This window comes from Triticum aestivum, chromosome 4D (genome assembly GCF_018294505.1).
Source record: "Triticum aestivum cultivar Chinese Spring chromosome 4D, IWGSC CS RefSeq v2.1, whole genome shotgun sequence".
In the NCBI taxonomy this organism is placed as follows: Eukaryota; Viridiplantae; Streptophyta; class Magnoliopsida; order Poales; family Poaceae; genus Triticum; species Triticum aestivum.
The window spans coordinates 66837031-66853511 of NC_057805.1; positions in this window are offsets into that span (position 1 = coordinate 66837031).

The window sequence follows — 16481 nt, forward strand, 5'->3', positions numbered from 1 at the left end:
TCTAGGAACGCGTTGAAGTTGAGGGCAACATTAGCGTGGGCCATTTGATCTACAAGACATATTGTAAAGATTTTAGACTAAGTTCATGATAATTAAGTTCATCTAATCAAATTATTCAATGAACTCCCACTCAGATAGACATCCCTCTAGTCATCTAAGTGAAACATGATCCGAGTCAACTAGGCCGTGTCCGATCATCACGTGAGACGGACTAGTCAACATCGGTGAACATCTTCATGTTGATCGTATCTTCTATACGACTCATGTTCGACCTTTCGGTCTCTTGTGTTCCGAGGCCATGTCTGTACATGCTAGGCTCGTCAAGTCAACCTAAGTGTTTTGCATGCGTAAATCTGTCTTACACCCGTTGTATGTGAACGTTAGAATCTATCACACCCGATCATCACGTGGTGCTTCGAAACAACGGACTTTCGCAACGGCGCACAGTTAGGGGGAACACTTTCTTGAAATTATTATAAGGGATCATCTTACTTACTACCGTCGTACTAAGCAAATAAGAAGCAAAATATGATAAACATCATCTCCTTTGATCTCCATCTTCGGGGCACCATGATCATCTTCGTCACCGGCATGACACCATGATCTCCATCATCGTGTCTTCATGAAGTTGCCACGCCAACGATTACTTCTACTTCTATGGCTAACATGTTTAGCAATAAAGTAAAGTAATTTACATGGCGTTATTCAATGACACGCAGGTCATACAAAAATAAAGACAACTCCTATGGCTCCTGCCGGTTGTCATACTCATCGACATGCAAGTCGTGATTCCTATTACAAGAACATGATCAATCTCATACATCACATATATTTCATTCATCACATCCTTTTGGCCACATCACATCACAAGGCATATGCTGCAAAAACAAGTTAGACGTCCTTTAATTGTTGTTGCATGTTTTTACGTGGCTTCTATAGGTTTCTAGCAAGAACGTTTCTTACCTACGTAAAACCACAACGTGATATGCCAATTTCTATTTACCCTTCATAAGGACCCTTTTCATCGAATCCGATCCGACTAAAGTGGGAGAGACAGACACCCGCTAGCCACCTTATGCAACTAGTGCATGTCAGTCGGTGGAACCTGTCTCACGTAAGCGTACGTGTAAGGTCGGTCCGGGCCGCTTCATCCCACGATGCCGCCGAAACAAGATAAGACTAGTAGTGGCAAGAAAATTGACAACATCTATGCCCAGAACAAGTTTGTGTTCTACTCGTGCATAGAAACTACGCATAGACCTAGCTCATGATGCCACTGTTGGAGATCGTTGCATAAATTAAAAATTTTCTACGCATCACCAAGAACAATCTATGGATTCTTCTAGCAACGAGAGGGAAAAGAGTGCATCTACATACCCTTGTAGATCGCGCGCGGAAGCGTTCAAGAGAACGGAGTTGATGGAGTCGTACTCGTCGTGATCCAAATCACCGATGATCCTAGCGCCGAACGGACGGCACCTCCGTGTTCAACACACGTACGGAGCGGGGACGTCTCCTCCTTCTTGATCCAACAAGGGGGGAGGAGAAGTTGATGGAGATCCAGCAGCACGACGACGTGGTGGTGGAAGTAGCGGGATCCCGGCAGGGCTTCGCCAAGCGCAAGCGGGGAGGAAGAGGTGTCACGGGAGGGAGGGAGGCGCCAGGGCTTGGGGTGCTGCTCCCATGCGCCTCACCACTATATATAGGGGTGGAGGGGGCTGGTTTCTTGCCCTCCAAGTCCATTGGGGCGTTGGCAAAGGTGGGGGAAAGAAATCCCATCATTTCCCTTCCCCACCGATTGTTATCCCCCTTTTTTAGGGATCTTGATCTTATCCCTTCGGGATATGATCTTATTCCTTCTAAGGTGGGATATTGGTGTGCCTTGACCAGGCGTGTGGGGCCTTGCCCCCACTACCCACGTTCATGTGGGTCCCCCCATGCAGGTGGGCCCCACTTCGGAACCTTCTAGAACCTTCCCGGTACAATACCGAAAAATCCCGAACATTTTCCGGTGGCCAAAATAGGACTTCCCATATATAAATCTTTACCTCCGGACCATTCCGGAACTCCTCGTGACGTCCGGGATCTCATCCGGGACTCCGAACAACTTTCGGTTAACCGCATACTAATATCTCTACAACCCTAGCGTCACCAAACCTTAAGTGTGTAGACCCTACGGGTTCGGGAGACATGCAGACATGACCGAGACGACTCTCCGGTCAATAACCAACAGCGGGATCTGGATACCCATGTTGGCTCCCACATGTTCCACGATGATCTCATCGGATGAACCATGATGTCGAGGATTCAATCAATCCCGTATACAATTCCCTATGTCAATCGGTACGTTACTTGCCCGAGATTCGATCGTCGGTATCCCAATACCTTGTTCAATCTCGTTACCGGCAAGTCACTTTACTCGTACCGTAATGCATGATCCCGTGACCAAACTCTTGGTCACATTGAGCTCATTATGATGATGCATTACCGAGTGGGCCCAGAGATACCTCTCCGTCATACATAGTGACAAATCCCAGTCTCGATTCGTGCCAACCCAACAGACACTTTCGGAGATACCCGTAGTGCACCTTTATAGCCACCCAGTTACGTTGTGACGTTTGGCACACCCAAAGCACTCCTATGGTATCCGGGAGTTGCACAATCTCATGGTCTAAGGAAATGATACTTGACATTTGGAAAAGCTCTAGCAAACGAACTACACGATCTTGTCCTATGCTTAGGATTGGGTCTTGTCCATCACATCATTCTCCTAATGATGTGATCCCGTTATCAATGACATCCAATGTCCATAGTCAGGAAACCATGACTATCTATTGATCAACGAGCTAGTCAACTAGAGGCTCACTAGGGACATGTTGTGGTCTATGTATTCACACATGTATTACGATTTCCGGATAACACAATTATAGCATGAACAATAGATAATTATCATGAACAAGGAAATATAATAATAACCATTTTATTATTGCCTCTAGGACATATTTCCAACAAGGAGCTCACATCGGTGCCGAAGGTGAACTTGAGGAGGCCGGGGACGGGCCGGAGACGAGGCAGTCGACGACGGCGGCTCGCGATGTACGCGACTGAGATGAGAGGAGGATGAAGAGGTCGACAGCGCCATCCACGCAGCTTCCCGCCTTGCTCCAATGCCCTGAACGGACGTGGACGAACGCGAAGAACCCCCAGGACATGCTCCCGAGCGCCGGAGAGGCCAGTGGATGCGTCAACGACGGCCGGGAAACCGCGACTGTGTGAGTTTGCGAGCTCAAAATCGAGCCAACGGAGATGGGAGAGGTGGATCTGGATCTGAGGGGGTAGTGGGCGGCTAGGGTTCCAGGGGGAGAGAGCTTGCGGGCGCGACCTCTTATCCACTTGCCGGCACTGTCGAGCTGGTCCGGCGAGGCGCCCCCTGTAGCGACCCTAGTTGGGGGAACAGGAGGTCGACCGAGGGAGGGGGAGGGGGCCGGGCCAGTTGGCTAGCTCTGGCCCAGGGGGTTTTCCCTTTTATTTAATTTCTTTTATTTTATATTAAAAGGATAGCTACTGTTTTGGATGGAATCAAGGCATCAAATGAATTTTGTTGAATGTGCAACTTAGCAAATAATTCGGGCACAACATTGTGGTGTTGCCTAAAAAGTTTCAGGGCCAATGGAATTGTTCAAGCATTTTTAGAAATTGACAAGGCAATTTTTAAAGCTGCAGGACCACTAAATAAAATTTCAGGGGCACTTTGGGAAACCAAAAGAGGTTGGTTCCAACATGACAGATACTCAAAGATTATTTGCAACATTATGAACATTTTAGTTTTGAAATTTGAAATTTTTTATAGTTTGACTTGAATTTGAAATTTGAATAAAGGGTGGGTTTTAAACATTGCGAGTTTAATAACAGTAACCATGATGACATGGCATCATTAGTAGGGAATTACTGTAGCTTAATTGTCCGGGCATCACAATTCTCCTCCACTACAAGAAATCTCGTCCCGAGATTTAAGGGGTGGAGTAAGGGGGAGGACTCGGGAGGACAGAGATCAACACATGATAGGTACCTGGGGGCTATCTCAGTGAACGTGGCAAAGAGGCATCTCTCGAGTTGAAATTCAAGAAAGTCATCGAGAGCAAGGCTATAAGGTGCAATAAGAAGCTCCAAGCGGATGGACAATCGTTCGATGTCTAAAATAGAGTGTGAAAGGGGTTCAGAGCATTGAGAATAAGTATTGCATCTGATACCAGAAAAGATCACAAGAAGGTGGCTCGTGAATTACATACAAAGCCAAGCGCGAGGAACAATTTTGAAAGAGGGGGATGTACAGGAGAGTCAGGTTTCGATCATGTGGAACCGTGGGTTATGGGCCCACCATGTGGGTTAAAATTAGGAAGGGTGCTAACATTCTGCACAGTCATGATAGCAAGGCAGGTCAGAGGATAGCATGTCAATTATGTTGGCAACAATGTTGGTACCAAGGGCGAGGGACAAAGAGAACCATTTTCCTGCTCGTTAAGACGAGGCGGACCAATAGGCAAAGTTCTCGTCCATCGGTGGCTACCGGAATGTCATCAACAATAGTAACAAGGTCTTACCGACAGAGTTTGTACACCGAGGTGTTTACATAAGCAGGGAATTATCACTGCTTAGATATGTTAGGTTACAAGAAAGGTTAAACAAAACAATGGAAAGGAAAGTGTAGACTCGAATCAGCTATCGGTGTTCTCGAGTGTCTAATGACTCAGAACCCGTGGAAAATTGGTATTGGTGAGAAATAATAGTTGATGAAGAACTCATAAGAAATTATGTAGTTCCGTGATATTCTCGAGATACCAGATGGTAATAATCGAGGGTAGAGTAGAATAGAGGTTGGACAGGTGAAAAGTTTTGCGGAAGACAAGTACTTTAACTTGTCCGGGAAATGGAATCAAGGAAGAACAATATGGTCGAAACCATGGTTGCAAAGGACCAAACATAGATACAAGATGTACTTATCACAAGGGGGTTATTATTATAAAAAGAAGCTTCCATGATAAGTTCCACATCGGGTCCATGGGCATGAACACAAAGGTTCAAGGTCGACTCCCACTTCTCTAATGCACAACTTTCCATTCACTTCTCTCATTTGAAGAAGTTGTAGCATTGAAATGTTATCCGAAGAAACGCTAGTAGATATAACCCGCATAACCTTCCGGTTCACACTGATTTAGGGAAGACATAAGTTTAACCCACTGGGGCATCTTAGGAACATATACCACAAACTTCACGAGTAAATAACTCAAGCGCGGAAGCAGAGTATGGCTGACAAGAGCGGGGGATACAATTTACCAAAGGCATTATGTATCCGAGGAAAGGCTCACAATGTTACTGAATAAGAAGGACGCTGTCGGATAAAACCCAACAAAGGATCTGGTGGTCCACAAGGGATCTGATGTGAGCATCGATACTCAACCAGAAGAAGAAAGAATGCAAGGAGATCCGATTATAGAAACAACTGACTAATTCAGGGCTCAAATGCAAAGGAATTATGATTTACAAATCGGGGGATCAGAAGTAGAGGCTCTGATCAAAGACAAGTAAGTTGAATAGACATAGATCGACAATCAATCAAGGTTTGATTTGTCGAACACCAGCTCATGTCCGGGGTGACGTCTGAGCCGAAAGGAAGAATTCTAATTCGGGCTGATGACCGCGAGCATTCACAAACAAAATGAATCAAATGCTCAAAATTTCAATGACAAAGGATGCTAATGAACTTTGGTAGACATGTGGAAGTAACCATAATGTAAGCAGGTAAGGAGAAACAAGAGTAATAGGCTACTGAGGATTTTCGGAAGATCGAATAGCATTCTAAAGAATTTGTGAAACACATGAACAACTGTGGACGAATGGATACTCGGTAAGCGCGAGTAATTATCCGTAGGGGTATCCATGCGTCAAGGAACTACAGGGCAGTAAGCAGAAAGGATTCTCGGAACATCAGAGAGTATATCAGGATATCTTGTAATAACAAGAGCAACTGGGATTGAAAATATGAACAACAAATGTAGGTTGTTATCCACAAGGATTTATCGGTGGTAGGGGTCGCAACGACGAAGGGTACAAGGGTCTCAGGAAAACATCTGAGAGTATCTTCAGAATCTTCTGGTGCACCAAGCAATCATCTGGGGTGAGGGGCTCTCCGGGAGAAAGTATTTACGAGAACTTAACGTTAGAGTTAGCAAAATCATTTAAACTGAATAGAAGAGAGATCAGAGTCCCAGAGTATAGACGAGGAGTAAAGATCCTAATACCACCGAATGGCGACGTAGGCCTGTAAGCCACACAGCCATGTTAGTAAAACAGTTTTTTTCAAATACTAGACTCAACTTCGGCCAAGGGGTTGTAAAGGGGGTTCCTACAGGCAGTCGGCTCTGATACCAACTTGTGACGCCCCCGATTCGACCGTACACTAATCATACACGCAAATGTGTACGATCAAGATCAGGGATTCACAGGAAGATATCACAACACAACTCTAGACACAAATTGAAATAATACAAGCTTCATATTACAAGCCAGGGGCCTCGAGGGCTCGAATACAAGCTCGATACACAAGAGTCAGCGGAAGCAACAATATCTGAGTATAGACATAAGTTAGACAAGGATGCCTTAAGAAGGCTAGCACAAACATCAACGATCGAAGAGGCAAGGCCTCCTGCCTGGGACCTCCTAACTACTCCTGGTCGTCGGCGATCTCCATGTAGTAGTATCCGTCAGCGGTGGCATCTGGCTCCAGGGATCCACCAACTGGTTGCAACAACCGGAAAGAAGGAAGAAAGGGGAAAAGGGGGTAGCAAAGCAACCGTGAGTACTCATCCAAAGTACTCGCAACCATCAGATCTATACTAAGTATGCATTGGTATCAAAGGAAGGTATGTATCTGTGGACTGAACTGCAGAATGCCAGAATAGGGGGGAGGGCCTAGCCTATCAAAGACTAGCATCTTCAAGCAGCTCCAAGCATCTTGCAGCATGTATGAGAGTAAAGAATAGCAGTTTAGTTAACAAGCATGTTGTAACATTAACGCCCGAAGATCCTTCCTCGACTCCCTACAAGAAAGCAATCCCGGAGCCACATATCCATCACATATCTCAAGTAACCAGTTCTAGTTGCAATAGATCAGGATACAAGTCTGAACGTCCATTATCGTGGACACGGTATTCGAATATATATCTTCCCTGCAGGGGTGCACCACGTTTTCCAACACGCTTGATTACTCTGGCCGGACACACTTTTCTGGGTCAATGCCCGGCCTCGGAAAATCAACAGGTCATAGCCCTACCTAGGCTCAGCAAAGAGGTCCCCGCCGGTCTACATCCTAAACACTTCGGGGTCTAGGCCCATCGCCCGTTGCACTCCGGGTCGTTGCGAGCAGGGCGGGTCCAGGCTCCACCTCTACATGGATGGTGCCGGTCCAGCCGTGCCGCAATGCTAAACTGGACGTCTGACAAAGCTTCGGCTGATACTGCGATGTCGAGGCCCATATCTATTCTTGCGTGGTGGTTAGTGCGTAAAGGCCAGAGGCCAACTCAGAATAAATAGCCAAACCTATTAGTGCATTGGGGGCTCGCGGAGACGAGCAGAGACTCATGATAAGACCCTATCGCCCCGTGTCGTGGACTTACGGCAAGGGCCCAGAATGCCCGGCCGTGCCACGTAGAAAACTCGCGGGTGCTCAACGGGCCCGCCTGACTTTCACATCAACTCGCGGGTACCCCTCAGGGCCGACCCGACTTCAACAATGGTCTCAAGTAAAGTCAAGGTAACCGTGTGTCCAAACATCAAGAGGAAAACCCGAGGAATCACCCTCGGAGAATTCCACTCGATGTAATCATCAAGGTGAACGTAAGAGGAACCACCCTCGAGGTTCACACTTGAAGGGTTGCATGACAGAGCCGTATCGGGAATGGTGAAGGAGGAACCACCCTCATTGACCACGACCGAATAGCTACACTACAGAGTTCCCATCTGGAGTGATGAATGAGGTTCCACCCTCGGCACTCGATAGTAGCTCTGCAGAGTCGAGCAACAAAAGGGGCATGATGTGATGTGAGGTGTCGGGCTCTGGTCGTCGATCACGTTGATTGAGTCGTCGATGATGAAGCAGGGGCAACAAGGACAAGGTGGGGTCACTGATGGATCACTAACCAACCTATACTAAGAAGTTTAGGATAAGCAGGTAAGGTACAAAGAGCAGGTTACAAAAGCAGGCTATGCATCAGAATAGGAGCAATCAATTACAGTAGCAAAATCTAATGCAAGCATGAGAGAGTGGATGGGCGATACCGGGATGATCAAGGGGGGGCTTGCCTGTATGCTCCGCTGAAAAGGAAGAAGGGTCATCGGTGACGTAGTCGATCACAGCGGCATCGGCAGCCGTCGCGGGGTCTACCGAAGAGAAGTGGGGGGAGAAACAGTAAATACATAGCAAGCAAGTGCATAACAGGACTACAGGCAGAGCTAGACATGTTCTAACGCGGTGCTACACGCTACCGGCGAAGGGGATAACATCCGGGAATGTTTCCCCAGTGTTAGGCATTTTCGATCAAACGAACCGGAGGGGGAAGGTTGCATGTTCGCTATGCTAGGAATGTGTAGCGGACAAACGGACTGCATCTTCGGATTCGTCTCGTCGTTCTAAGCAACTTTCATGTATAAAACTTTTTCATCCGAGCTACGGATTATTTTATATGATTATTCAAAGTTTTAAATCAATTTTGGAATTAACAGGATTAACTTAATTCAAAAATAAACTGAATTTGCTAGGTGTACATAGAAAAGTGTACACATCAGAGGGCTGTGAGGCTGACAGTGGGGCCAGGTCAACTGTTGACTCAATAGTCAATAGTTGACTGGTCAAATGTGAACAGTGCGCTTGGCCCCAGGTGTCATTGTAACAAGTTTTAATAATTTAGTAAAAGGGGGGTAATTAGAGGAGTGGGGGCCACCTGTCATACTATAATTAGAATATTTAGAAGGTGGTTTTAGTTAATAGGGGATTAGCCCCACTAACTAAAACATGGGGGTCCGCAGGTCAGTGGGGTTAGGGGAAATATCCCCCACCTAGTTAAGCCGACCGGCCCCAGCGCTGGACACGCACGGGCACAGGGGCACCGACGGCCAGGGCCGGAGGCAAGGCAGCGACGGGTACGGCCGGTGTCGGGCGACGGCGGCGCAGGTGAGCAGCAACGCAGCGGCAGGGCGCGGCCGGCAGCAGGCGGGCGTCGGCGGCCAAGGCGGTAGGAGGCGAGCACAACCGGAGGCGGCTCGACCAGAGGAGCGCGGGGCGGAGGCGGATAGCCGCGGTGGCGCGTGGTGGTGGCGAGCGGGGCGCGCTTGCGGCGGGATAGCGCAGTTGAAAGCGGGCATGGGCAGGCGAGGCGTGGGACGACTGCGGCATGAGCAGGCAGTGACGGTCAGGGCCGCGTGCGGGCGGCGGCTGCAGCAGCGGTGCGCGTGGCCAGGCGCAACAGTCGAGAGAGAGCAGCGGGCCAAGGCGAGGCGCGCGGTGGCAGGGGGCGGTGTCCGCAGTAGCAGGCGCACGCGGCGCGAGGGGCGGCACTAGCAGCTCGCAGTTGCGGCAGCAGGAGCAGTATCAACAGCAAAGCAGTAGCATCGGCGTAACGGCGAACAGGGGGTGACGCAACGGGGCGACGCGAGAACGCGACGGTGACGGTGGCCTACGGCACCGGATTCGAAAGGAAAAGTGGGGGGAAGCGAGGAGCACACATCAGTGCCGAAGGTGAACTTGAGGAGGCCAGGGACGGGCCGGAGACGAGGTAGTCAACGACGGTGGCCGGCGATGTACGCGGCAGAGATGAGAGGAGTATGAAGAGGTCGACAGCTCTGTCCACGCAGCTTCCCGCCTTGCTCCAATGCCCTGAACGGACGTGGACGAACACGACGAACCCCCAGGACATGCTCCCAAATGCCGGAGAGGCCGATGGATGCGTCAACGACGGCGGGGAAACCGCCACCGTGTGAGTTTGCGAGCTCAAAATCGAGCCAGCGGAGAGGGGAGAGGTGGATCTGGATCTGAGGGGGGTAGTGGGCGGCTAGGGTTCCGGGGGGAGAGAGCTTGCGAGCGCGACCTCTTATCCACTCGCCGGCGCTGTCGAGCTGGTCCGGCGGGGCACCCCCTGTAGCGACCCCACTCGGGGGAACAGGAGGTCGACCGAGGGAGGGGGAGTGGGCCGGGCCAATTGGCTGGCTCTGGCCCAGGGTTTTTCCTTTTTATTTTAATTTCTTTTATTTTATATTAAAAGGATAGCTACTATTTCGGATGGAATCAAGGCATCAAATGAATTTTGTTGAATGTGCAACTTAGCAGACAATTCGGGCACAACATTGTGGTGTTGCCTAAAAAGTTTCAGGGCCAATGGAATTGTTCAAGCATTTTTAGAAATTGACAAGGCAATTTTTAAAGCTGCTGGACCACTAAATAAAATTCCAGGGGCACTTTGGGAAACCAAAAGAGGTTGGTTCCAACATGACAAATACTTAAAGATTATTTGCAACATTATGAACATTTTAGTTTTGACATTTGAAAAGTTTTATAGTTTGACTTGAATTTGAAATATGAATAAAGGGTGGTTTTAAACATCGCGAGTTTAATAACAATAATCATGATGACGTGGCATCATTAGCAGGGAATTACTGTAGCTTAATTGTCCGGGCGTCACAGGTATGGTGGAATCTCAAAACAAGATTTTGGGTTTAAGGGTTTTTGGATGCACAAGTAGTATCTCTACTTAGTGCGGAATTTTCCGATAGCAAAGATATTGAGCAAGCACCACATGTTAAAGAATCTATGACAATATAACTTCTATGTTAATATGAACAAACATAAATCATTACGTTGTCTTCCTTATCCAGCGTCAAATTTTTTGGCATATAATATTTTGATGGGGGCTCACAATCATAAAAGATGTCCAAGATAGTGTATTTGCATGTGAATCTTCTCTTCCCTTATTAATTCTTTCATGAATTGCATCATTGACCAATGCTATGTTTGTCAATCTCCAATAAATTTTACCACTTATACTTTTCCTTATGTGATGTCATTACTTACAATAATATTAGTATATGATCCTTTTCATTTATTTTCCTTCTTCTTATTGGAACATAAAAGTAAATAAAGCAAAACTCGAACTAAACTTTATTATATATATCTCGCACACGATTATATAGATAGGTAGATAGATCACTAAGCAAACACTCGAAGAAAGATCGAACTAAACTTTTATTTAACTAATTCAAAAGATAACTAAAGATCGTACTAAGATCAATAAAGGCAAAGATAGTGGTGGTGAAGAAGAAGGTGGTGGTGATGAGGTAGTAGCTCCACACTTCAAGCTCAGGAGATACTCCAATCTACGAATGATGCTCCAGAGGGCGATGACATGCTCTTGCAACAGAATATTTTCACGAGTAAGATGTTTATTTTGCACACGAACTGTTTTGATGATCCGAAAGGCTTCAATCTCAATGGGGGTAAGATGATCATAGTATGGTTTAAGGATATCTTCTTCTTCTACTGCTGCTGGAACGATTTGCCCTACTGTTGGGGCTTGATCTCCTGCAACTTCCTTGGCCTTGTTACCCTTGATGGTTTCCTCCGGTGCCTCTCTCTTCAGTTCTATCTTCATCAACCAAGCATCCTCTACTACTTTGTTGGAAGAGGGGGAAGACATGATGCTTGGCTCGATGGGTCTGACAGAAAAATAGCAAGGTAGAAGAACAGAGGATTTCTCCGCCATACGGTGGTCAACATGTTCGGGGGATATATATATATTTTTATCTTGGGAAACAAGCAAAATGAGGGGAAAACGGAGTCGGGAAGGTGCCCGAGGTGGGTTGATACGTCTCCAACGTATCTACCTTTTCTCACGCTTTTCCTCTTGTTTTGGACTCTAATTTGCATGATTTGAATGAAACTAACCCCGGACTGACGTTGTTTTTAGCAGAACTACCATGGTGTTGTTTTTGTGCAGAAATAAAAGTTCTCCAAATGGAACAAAACTTTGCGAGGATTTTTTATATCAATAATAAGAATTTCTAGAGCCAAGACCCACCAGAGAGGGGCCCCTGGTTGGGCACAACCCACCAGGGCGCGCCCCCCTCCCCTGGCGCGCCTAGGTGGGTTGTACCCACCTGGTGGCCCCACTGACGACCCCCTTGATACTATAAAATCACATTATTCCAGAAAAAATCAAAGAGAAAGAATTATCGCGATCCACGAGACGGAGCTGCCGCCAAGCCCTGTTCTTCCTCGGGAGGGCAAATCTGGAGTCCGTTTGGGGCTCCGGAGAGGGGGGTCTTCGTTCTTCGTCATCACCAACCCATCTCCATCGCCAATTCCATGATGCTCCCCACCGGGAGTGAGTAATTCCTTCGTAGGCTCGCTGGCCGGTGAGGAATTGGATGAGATTCATCATGTAATCGAGTTAGTTTTGTTAGGGCTTGATCCCTAGTATCCACTATGTTCTTAGATTGATGTTGCTATGACTTTGCTATGCTTAATGCTTGTCACTTTGGGCCCGGGTGCCATGAACTCAGATCTGAACCGTTTATGAATTCATCATTATATCCATGTTTTAGATCCGATCTTGCAAGTTATACTCACCTACTACGTGTTATGATCCGGCAACCCCGGAGTGACAACAACCGGGCCCACTCCTGGTGATGACCGTAGTTTGATGAGTTCATGTATTCACTATGTGTTAATGCTTTGTTCCGGTTCTCTATTAAAAGGAGGCCTTAATATCCCTAAGTTTCCAATATGGACCCCGCTGCCACGGGAGGGTAGGACAAAAGATGTCATGCAAGTTCTTTTAATAAAGCACGTATGACTATTTACGGAATACATGCCTACATTATATCGATGAACTGGAGCTAGTGCCGTATCGCCCTAGGTTATAACTGTCTCATGATGAATATCATCCAACAAGTCACCGATCCAATGCCTACTAATTTATCCTTATTGATCTTGCTGCGTTACTATTGCTATCATCACTGTTACACTTGCTACAAATTACTGCTATCACTGTTACTGTTACCGTTGCTGCTGTCACTACTATCAAAACTATCATATTACTATGCTACTGATCACTTTTTGCAGATAATTAATCTCAAGGTGTGGTTGAATAGACAACTCAGCTGCTAATACCTTCAAATATTCTTTGGCTCCCCTTGTGTTGAATCTATAAATTTGGGTTAAATACTTACCCTCGAAAACTGTTGCGATCCCCTATACTTGTGGGTTATCAAGACCTTTTTCTGGCGCCGTTGCCGGGAAGCATAGCTATATTTGTTGAGTCACTTGGGATTATTATCATATTATCACTATGAAGAATCTGAAGGATCCTAAACCGAAGATATTTCCCTCAAGTACGAGGGGAGGTAAGAAACTGCCATCCAGTTCTGCTTTAGATTCACCTTCTGTTATGAGTAAACTTGCAACACCACCCCATGCTATCAACTCTGATATGTCGCAAGTTATTGATGATGCTACTTCTACTATGAATGATGCTTATGATGATGCTAGTACCTTGCTTGCTAATGATGATGTGCCACTTGGTGATTTTCTTGATAAACAAATTGCTAGAGTTATACAACATGATGTTGTTGAATCTGATGATGAGCTTGAAACTAAAATTCCTGAAACACCTGCTAGAACTAGCCTTCCTGGATATGAAATTCCTAAGGTACCGGAAGGTTATCTTATGAGTGAATAAGCAACTAGAGATATTCTTGCTTGCAACGATAGAGATGATCTAGAGAAATTACTATGCAAGTATAAAGAAAAATCTCTGAATGCTAGAATGAAATATGATCCTAAGTTTGCTACTTCACCTATCTCTATTGCTGATAAGGATTATGAATTCTCTGTCGACCCAGAGTTAATTACTTTGGTTGAATCTGATCCTTTCCATGGTTATGAAACTGAAACTGTTGTGGCACATCTTACTAAGTTGAATGATATAGCCACCCTTTTTACTCGTATGAGAAAACTCTCTATTAATTTATTCTCAAATTATTTCCTTTCTCATTAAAGGGTGATGCTAAAGCTTGGTACAATACTCTTGCTCTTGGTTGTGTGTGTAGTCCCCAGGATATGGTTTATTACTTCTCTGCAAAATATTTTCCTGCTCATAAGAAACAAGCTGCCTTACAGGAAATATTTAACTTTGTGCAAACTAAAGAAGAGAGTCTCCCACAAGCTTGGGGGAGGCTTTGCAAATTACTTAATGCTTTGCCTGATCATCCTCTTAAGAAAATGAAATACTTGATATCTTCTACAATGGACTAACCGATGCTTCTAGGGACTTCCTAGATAGTTGTGTTGGTTGTGTTTTCAGGGAACGAACTATTGCTCAAGCTGAAGAATTATTGAATAATATATTGAAAAAATTATGATGATTGGACTATTCCTGAACCACCGCCTAAACCCACTCTGAAGAAGAGGGGTATATTATATCTCAGCCCCGAAGATATGCAAGAGGCAAAGAAATCTATGATGGAAAAAGGTATTAAAGTTGAAGATGTTAATTTTTTTACCTCCTATTGAAGAAATACATGGGCTTAACCACCATTGCCTAGGTGGTAGAGGTAAATTCTCTTATGAAGTTCGATGAAAATGATAATCCTCACAATATGCATCCTAGTCAATGCTTTTATGAGTTTGAAAACTACATTAGAAAACAAGATCACTTCAATGCAAATGTTATGAAACAATTGAAATATAATTCTGATATGATTGCTCGCTTGAGTGACTTGTTATTTAGAATATCAAATGATGTTAGAGGTGTTGGAAAACATGCTTCTATGGTTCAAACCCAGTTAGAACAAGTTGCTAAATCACAAAGAGAATTACTTGATGAAATGAATCATAATATGCATGACTTTGCTGTTAGGGCTGCAACTAGAGGAGGTAAAATGACTCAGGAACCACTATATCCCGAGGGACACCCAAAAAGAATTGAACAAGATCCACAAAGAGCTAACACTAGTGCACCTAGTCCTTCTAAAAGGAAAAAAGAAAAGAAAAATGATAGGACTCTGCACACTTCTAGTGAACCTGAAATAGAAAAACCTCCTGATAATGATAATGAAACTTCTATCTCTGATGCTGAAACTCAATCTGGTAATGAACACTCACCTACTGATAATGAAAAAGATAATGATGAGGTTCATGAGGACTCTCAACCAACCAATGATAAAGAACCAGACAATGATGTTGAGATAAAACCACCGGTTGATCTTGATAACCCACAACCTAAGAATAAAAGATATGATAAAAGAGACTTTGTTGCTAGAAAACACGGTAAAGAAAGAGAACCGTGGGTTCAAAAACCTATGACCTTTCCACCCAAGTCAACTAAAAAGAAAGATGACGAAGAATTTGAACGCTTTGCTGAAATGCTGAGGCCAGTCTTTTTGCGTACTCGCTTGACTGATATCTTGAAAATGCCTCCTTATGCAAAGTATACGAAAGACATCATCACTAATAAGAGAAAAATACCGGAAGCTGAAAGCTCCACTATGCTTGCTAATTATACTTTTAAAGATGGAGTACCTAAAAAACTTGGAGATCCGGGAATACAAACTATACCTTGCTGTATCAAAAAGAATTATGTGAAAACTGCTTTGTGTGATTTAGGAGCTGGTGTTAGTGTTATGCCTTTCTCTTTATATAAGAGACTTGACTGAATAAACTCACACCTATTGAAATATCCTTGCAAATGGCTAACAAATCAACTGCCATACCTATCGGTATCTATGAGGATGTGCCCGTTGTTGTTGCTAATGTTACTATTTTGACTGACTTTGTTATACTTGAGATGCCCGAGGACGACAACATGTCGATTATCCTTGGTAGACCCTTCTTGAATACTGCAGGGGCTGTTATTGATTGCAATGAAAGCAAGGTCACTTTTCATATTAATGGCAATGAGCATACGGTGCACTTTTCGAAGAAACAATTCCAAGTGAATGGTATTAATGTTATTGAAAAATCTCCGACAATCACTATTGGAAGTTTTCAAATACCTCTACCTACTGTCAAAAAGAAATATGAAATACTTATTGTTGGGGAAATGCATATCCCCATTGAGGTAACTTAGTGATTTACGAAAGTTCTTCGGTTTCATGTTAATCGAAAGTGGTTGTTAATAAGACTTGATCAACCTTATTAATGGATCATTTTTGAATGGTATGAAGTTGATCAATTTAGTAAGCAGTATCTTCTGTCCCTACTCTTTATTTTCTGTTTTTATTAGTTAAATAAAATAAAAGCCATGTTTTGTCTGTTTTCTGAATTTCCAGTGCACTAAAAAAAGGACCCAAAAATAAAAGTTCTCAAAATGCCCCGAAAATTTTATATGAATTTTTCCTGAATTTTTAAGAATTTTTGGTGCAAAAATTACCAGAGG